General features: G+C 47.2%; 1 protein-coding gene and 1 long non-coding RNA gene across 4 annotated transcripts in view; one reads left to right on the top strand and one right to left on the bottom strand.

The window, feature by feature from the left end:
* Positions 1-7,404, bottom strand: part of Tenm4 (teneurin transmembrane protein 4) — a 699,747-nt gene that overhangs the window by 570,783 nt on the left and 121,560 nt on the right. The window lies entirely within an intron of this gene.
* Positions 3,937-6,416, top strand: LOC110297535. Its single transcript, XR_002378296.1, has 3 exons — positions 3,937-4,119; positions 5,134-5,774; positions 6,141-6,416. It is a non-coding gene; the product is annotated as an uncharacterized LOC110297535 (long non-coding RNA).

Genomic DNA, 7,404 nt, shown 5'->3' with positions numbered 1-7,404 from the left:
GATGCTCACAGTCATCTATTGGATGGAACACGGGGCCCCTAATGAAGAAGCTAGAGAAAGTACCCAAGGAGCTAAAGGTGTCTGCAACCCTATAGGAGGAACAACGATATGAACTAACCAGTACCCCCCAGAGCTGTGTCTCTAGTTGCATATGTAGCAGAGGATGGCCTAGTCAGCCATCAGTGGGAGGAGAGGCCCTTGGTATTGCGAAGATCATATGCCCCAGTACAGGGGAATGCCAGGGCCAGGAAGTAGGAGGAAGGTGGGTTGGGGAGCAGCGAGGGGAGAGGGTATAAGGGGTTTGGGGGATAGCATTTGAATGTAAATGAAGAAAATATCTAATAAAAAAATAAATTAAAAAAAATGAAGGATGAGGTTCCTTTTTTTCCCAGAAGAGGGCATAGATTACGTTTATAGATGGTTTTGAGCCACCACGTGGTTGCTGGGAATTGAACTCAGGACCTCTGGAAGAGTAGCTGCTGCTCTTAACCTTCAAGTCATCTCTCCAGCCCAGTCCAATGGATGCACAGGGCCCAGTTTGATCTTGAGCCCCTTGATGGCTGTGAGGAAGATATCCTGAATGGTGGTGTTAGGATGGAGGGAGGTTGAAGCAGACGGGTCCAGAGCTACAGCTCATTCAGCTCATGGCTCTAGCCTAGTCCTGCTCAGCTGTTCACAGAGGTTACCATTACTAAGTACCTACCATGTGCTGGGTAAGGTGAATTATTACATGAACTTTACATTAATTCACTGAGCTTCAACTTTAATGGTCCTAATGAGCTAGAGACCTTACAGGGCTGACCAGGGGCCACAGAGACAATCCTGGAAACTGACTATGTGAATTCCATCCAACGATGCCATTGTGTGACACAATCTCAAGGGCTAGAGACAAAAGTGTGTATTCCCGCCCAACAGACAAGAAAACAGACTCAGCATCACCATGACCAGACTTGTTATGGACTCCAAATTTCATCCCCTAAGTGAGAAATGTTCCAGAGGTGCCTCTTTGTAATGGGATTCCCTGAGACTCCTGGGGACTGGAGCACTGCTAGAGACCACCTGGGGCCATGGACAGCTCATAATGCATCGGATGCTTCTACTTCATATTTGCAATAACCATCACAGCAAACCCCTAAAGTAGAAGTTACGCTCCTAGTTTAATAGTTGCCATGGAAGCATGGGATGGTGATGTGTTTTCTCAACTGCAGAGTAATTAGCATAAAAGAGAAACAATTGTCTTGATGCTAGGAACCACCTATTACCCACATGGCAGTAGTTGGTACCTTACAGTCTCTCACTAGAGAACCTCCCTTGGTTGGTCCCCATGTCAGCAAGTGGAGCACCTAGGTTGCCCTAAATCCTTGAGCTCTATCTCCATCCACTAGCTATCTATCCTTTAGCTCATCTGGTTCTGTCTTTTCAGGCTCTCTCAGCTTCTGTCCACTTCTCTCCACTTCTGCCTGCACTTGTGACCCTACATGAAGCCATAGTCATCTCTCACCTCAACTTCTGGTATGGTCCCATCACAAGTTCTTCTGTGCCTTGTGCCCTTAGAACAGACTGCCCCTGCCAGTCTGTCCTCAGCTCTGTTTTCCAGTGTGTGTGTGTGTGTGTGTGTGTGTGTGTGTGTGTGTGTGTGTGTCTGTGTGTGTGTTTGATTGCTTCACCATCCTTACTTTCTTCCTACATCTTGTCCTTTGTGGCTCTGGACTCTGGCCTTCCCCGTGCCCTTTCCTATAAAACACAAAGAAACACCCATACTCTCTGGGTCTGTGATGCTCCCATGAGGACCCTGTAGAAGAACAGGATGTCAGCTGGGAGGGATAAAACCAAGGTATTTGAGCACGAAATGCTGCTTATCTCAAAAGATGTGTTTGAGCCTAGAGCCTCCATCTCCTTCCTCCCACTCAACCCATATGACTGTGACAGCATCAGCCTCCCTTAGATTATAGACCAGAAGGCACTGGTCTGATGAAATTGAATGCCATCTGAGCTGCATGGAGCCCAAGGGAGCACCTCTGCAGCTGCCTCAGGTGTGGAAGCAGATGGGGCTGAGTGTGCTAGGGTGAGGGGCGGGGGGAGGCTGATGAATGAGAACCTGGGTCTGGTGGAACCTGGGGTCCTGCAGTGACACAGCAAGGACTTAACCTCTGGAGTCCCACAAACCCCTTTGGCAGATCCTTAAAACATGTAGATCCTCTTCCCAGAAAAGAAAGAAAAAAAACTTTTAAATGCACAAAATAAAAACTAATCAGATTACAAAGGAAACCAATTATATTGAAATAGTTATCAAAATGTTAAAATGAGAAATTTGTGATTGTTATATTTTTATTTCCTTTCTAAGTCATAACAAGATCTAACAGCTTGTCTAATAACTATCATAACCTTGAGGTAGTGATGAGTGCAAATGATATTTTGAGGCATCTCCAATAACTATAATGGGATACAAAAATATCTGATTCTTCCTGGTAACAAAGTCCCAGAAACTGCTAATGCTATTGTGGTTTATTGCCTATATTCTCAATGGGAGAAAATGCTAACTTTCAGTTATTTTCTTCCCGGCCATACACTCACATTAAGAAGCTCTGATTTAGGGCAGTAACCTCACTTTATAGTGGGAAGAAACTGAGCTCCCAAGGGGAGGGGCAGGTCTCTGCACAGGGCTCCACGGCAAGTATGACTTACCAGACATTAGCATGGGCACCTGCTGCCTCTTTAGCCACACTCTGCCCTCTGTGCAGAGCCATACCCGAGTAAGACTCTCTGAACCCATAACACAGGACAGTCATTTATTTCTTCCACTTGGTTTCTGGAGCCGAGAAAAGGGAATAGCCACTCCCTCCTTGGCAGGCTGCAGTGAGATCAGAATGAGGGTATGCATAGGAATGGGGATCTTGATGGCTGGAAAGGTTTCGCAGTGTGTATAGACTCTCTTTTCTTCATAATGGGGTCAAAACTCACAAACCTGTTGTAAGTTAAAAATGCTACTGAGTCAAAATGCACTTAAGGGGTTGGGGAAGTGGCCATGTTGGTAAAGTGCCAGGTGTGAGATATAAAGCCCTAAAGCTCTGATCCTCCACACCGACATAAAGCCAGACACAGTGGTGTGAATCTGTAAGCCCAGCACTTGGGGGAGGAGAGGCAGAGACTACAGATTCCTAGAATTCATTGCCAGCCAGGCTAGCCAAATCAATGAGCTCTAGGCTCAGGGAAGAGCCTATCTTGAAAAAACGAAATGGAGAACAAATGAAGAAGACACCTGAAGACACTCCTCATCTACACACACACACACACACACACACACACACACAAATGCACTCAGTACACCTGATCCTACTGACCACTCTAGCTTAGAAACAGTGCACTGTGGGGGATTGGTTGCTTCCCCCTTTGATTGTGTGACTGACAGCTCCTTGCTTCACTGCCGAGCATCATGGAAAAAGTATCCTGGTTTATCCCTAAGCTGTCGAGAAATGAATCCTCATCATTCCAAGAATGTTTTCCACTGATTGTGTTACTCTTATGCTATCCCCAAATTCTTACTTTGACTAACTGTAGCTGGGGACTGTGTATCAATAATTATACATAGTTACAGTATCACAGAAGACCAAATCACATGCAGGTCTAGGGAGGCAAGCTTACTTGGGAGGCGTCCCATACAGAGTATATAGAAGCAGAGGGAGAGGGGTGGAGACTGGCAAACAAAACCTCATACCCCTGTGACAGGGGATACTGGTTTTTGTCATCTTGACAGAGGCTAGAGTCATCTGGGAAGAGGCTCCTCAATTGAGAAAATATCTCCATCAGATTGACCTGGGTGGGCATCGTCTTGATTAGAGATTGAAGCAGGAGGATCCAGTTCACTGTGTCACCTCTGAGCAGGTGGCCCTGGGCAGTGCATTATGATATTAAAGGTAAAAGAAATAACTGAAAACTGAGTGAGCCGTGGGGAGCATGGCGGTAACCAGCCTTTTCCCACAGTCCCTACTTCAGTTCCTGCCTCTGAGTTCCTGCTCTGCTTGTGAGCCTGCCTTGGTTGTCTTCAGCGATGGACCATTATCAGGAATATATAGGGTGTCTCTATGCTCTCACAAGAGGAGAACCTGTGAAACAGGGCAGGTACAAGCTCTCATCTGCTTTCACAGCTCAGGGTGTCTTCCCTGTCCTTAACCTCATCACTGGCACTCTCTGCTCCAGGTTTTCCCCGACTCAGCAAATTGCTCTCCTTCTCTCCCGTTATTGGAAGCCAAATAAACCCAGGTTGTATTTGATTGTAATTTATCATGGCAAACGTAGACAAAGGGGTAGCTCTCATTTGACATGGTACAGAATGTTGGGGGTGCCACATGGGAAGACAGGCCTGTCATGGGCAAATTGGGCTTTCTAGGAGATAGTGGAAACAGTTGTTTTGATGAGATATTGGTTGCTGTTTTGTTCTGTTTGTGCTAAGACAGAGTGAGCAACCAAAACCTTGTCTGTTTGCTGTCTATGGGATGTTCAGAAATGTGAGTTCTACCATCTGAGGCAGGAGAAGGTAAAACAGGGCATTGCTTGCCAGGCAGGTTGGTTCAATGTCCCTTGCCCCACCCTGGTCCCTAAGGTCAAATGGGCCTGTGGAGCGTATGGGAGTTCTCTCTAGGGCAACTAGAGCCCTCAACTGTGGCCCTCGATTTTATAGCAGTAGTTTAGCCCTAGCAGCTGGGAAGCTCCTCTGTTTTATTAATAACCCTGGATCGTGCTCACGGCACATCAAGGTAAACAGAGACATTTCCAGGGCGTGCGATGCAGGCAGTTCTAACAGATGAAGAAACAGGCTTCCAAATATAAATAGGAGATAAGATAAATAGACTGAGAGCCAAGCTGGCTTCACACTGGCTTGCAGGCTGTGAGCAACACACTGTGCATCAAGGCTTGTGGAACTGGAAGGGATGCTCATGTGGAGGATGGGGAGACACCCAGAGAAAAAGAAAAGACTTGCCGGGGTCCTGTTGATCATTTGGTATTCATGAATTCTCATGGCATCTGTTTCCTCATCTGAGAACTCTTAAAGTGACAGTAACAGTGGTTTTTGTTTTGTTTTGTTTTGTTTTGAAAGTGTTCTATTCTTTCCCACCCGATACCCTTGCTTTGCAGAACTGACTATCTCAGACTTGACCTGAAAGATCCATGTGAGTCAGACAGCGAGAGCCTGGTCCTAACTCCTCCGTGCAGAAGCAGTTGTGAAACTTCTGGAAACCACAGTTCCTGTGTCCCCATCAACGGTAGCACACACCCAGCAAGCAGGTCGGCCACTGATGGTTCGTCTGCCCTGCAATCAGTCTGAGAGTTAAGAAAGGGCTCTGCCTCATCCATCAATCCTTACCCTGTGCCCAGATCTGGCCTGCACACAGGAGTGCGCTATACATCTCTGTGGTGAGGAACTCAGCCTGTCAATCCCCACCTTCATCAGAGTAAGGAAGCTGCAAATAAACTCTCTGCTAGGAGAGAGCTCAGCAACTCCACCTTGATGTCAAGCTAACATGCAAAACTGGCCCCGGATCTGAGATATAAGAAAGACTTGGGTTTCGAACTTCAAAGAACAGCCAGGACTCCGGTGAGCAGGATCCATGGTTTCTTTGAAAGTCGCTCTTAGGAACAAATGAAGGAGAGAAGCTAAGCGGTGGCTGTCAATCTGAGAAGTGCCAGGTTCCACCTGGGTACCTCACACACTGCATCTCCATGAGCTTTGAAGAATGTGGGAAGCACCTGCCTTATGGAGATTGGAAGAGCAAAGGGTGAGGACCACAGAGTAGAAGGCAGGCTGGAAGCTGGGCACCTGTCTGTGGGGGTTCCTTCTTGCATTCTCCACACTCATGCTTATCCTAGGCATGGAGAGGCAGGAGTGAGCTTTGAATAAATCATTTCCCCACTCACAGCCTCCAGGACAGACACTGCCTGGGAGTCCACACAATAGAAGCCATTCTGGTTGCTCTGTGCACACAGGGCATTTGAAACCTATAGTGGGCCCAGACTCTGCATCTCACAATGATTAGTACACTGAATTCCCATACTTCCTACACAGGTTAGGCAAGGGCTAGGGAGTCAAAGAAACCAAAGTCCTGAGTCCACCAAAACCCTCTGTTTCTACTTCTCTGCTCAAGCTGACAGGTCTCCAGTGGTCCCAGGATACAGGTCAGCTGTCCAGAAGTGTGCCCAACATGTTAAATGCTGGTTTCATGGGCTCTCTGCCACTCTCATCTCAGAGATCTTGGGGCCTGAGTGTGAGAGACAAGTAACAGAAAAATGAACGGAGAAGGACAAATACAGTGGATGCACTATTTATTTCCTGGGACCTTGCTTCTGTTGTACCTTGTTAATCCTACGCTGTGGGTTGAATTGATGCTTTACAAGCTCACAATATACAGTTTTATGAGTCCATAAAAATCTTCGGAGTGGAATCAAATTCACCTGCTACTCTCTGGTTTGAGGACTACATCCCCTCCAACTTATCCTCTAAGTCCCTGGGCCAAATCCCCTCCATGAGCCCTGTAGTCTTCATGCAAATCTCTCTCTCTCTCTCTCTCTCTCTCTCTCTCTCTCTCTCTCTCTCACACACACACACACACGCACACGCACACGCACACGCACACGCACACGCACACGCACACGCACACGCACACACACACTGCTGCCAGGCTTGCCTCTGCACCTTTGATCATGCAGACAGTTTCTCTCCTGGAATAATCTGAATGCTTCCATGTCTCCCTCACCCTTGCCCACATGTGGGCAGCATTCCTGTCATTTAAGTCGCTGTTCCCTTGTCCCTCAGAGTCCCCCAGTGCTTTGAGAAGTGGCTTCTAGTTTTTATTCTGTTTCATTAGCTACAGAGTGTCTCTATACTCTCACAAGAGCACCCGTGAGGCAGGGCAGGTACAAGCTCTCATCTGCTTTCACCAGGTCAGAATTTCCTGTCCTTAACCTCATAATTAGCACTCTCTTCTCTAGGTTTTCCTTGTCTCAGCAGATTGGTTTCCATCTTTCCCACTGATGACTCCCTGTAGCACTTCCCCGAATCATTTTCAGAGGATGTATGACTTCCGGTTATGGAGAATGGTCATGTACGTGGCTGGTTCTCAACAATGTGAGTGCATGAAGGAAGGGCCATATGATGTTCACTGATACATCCCTGTCATCAGCGCAAAGTTGGGCATTGGGCAAGCTTTCACTATAATCAGTTTTACAGGGCTAGCATGATGACTTAGTATAGTTCTAGCCTTGCAAGTGCAAGGCCCTGAGTTCATTCCCCAGCACCCGTGTAAAAACCCTGAATGTGCTGGCACGCACTTGTAATTCCAGCAGTGGGAAGGTGGAGCCAGTAGGATCACTGGGGATCCAAAACTAACCAGTCTAGTCCAACAGATTAGT

This window comes from Mus caroli, chromosome 7 (assembly GCF_900094665.2).
Source record: "Mus caroli chromosome 7, CAROLI_EIJ_v1.1, whole genome shotgun sequence".
Lineage (NCBI taxonomy): Eukaryota > Metazoa > Chordata > Mammalia > Rodentia > Muridae > Mus > Mus caroli.
Note: the sequence above shows the minus strand (reverse complement) of the source record. Positions and strands in the feature narration are given on the sequence as shown.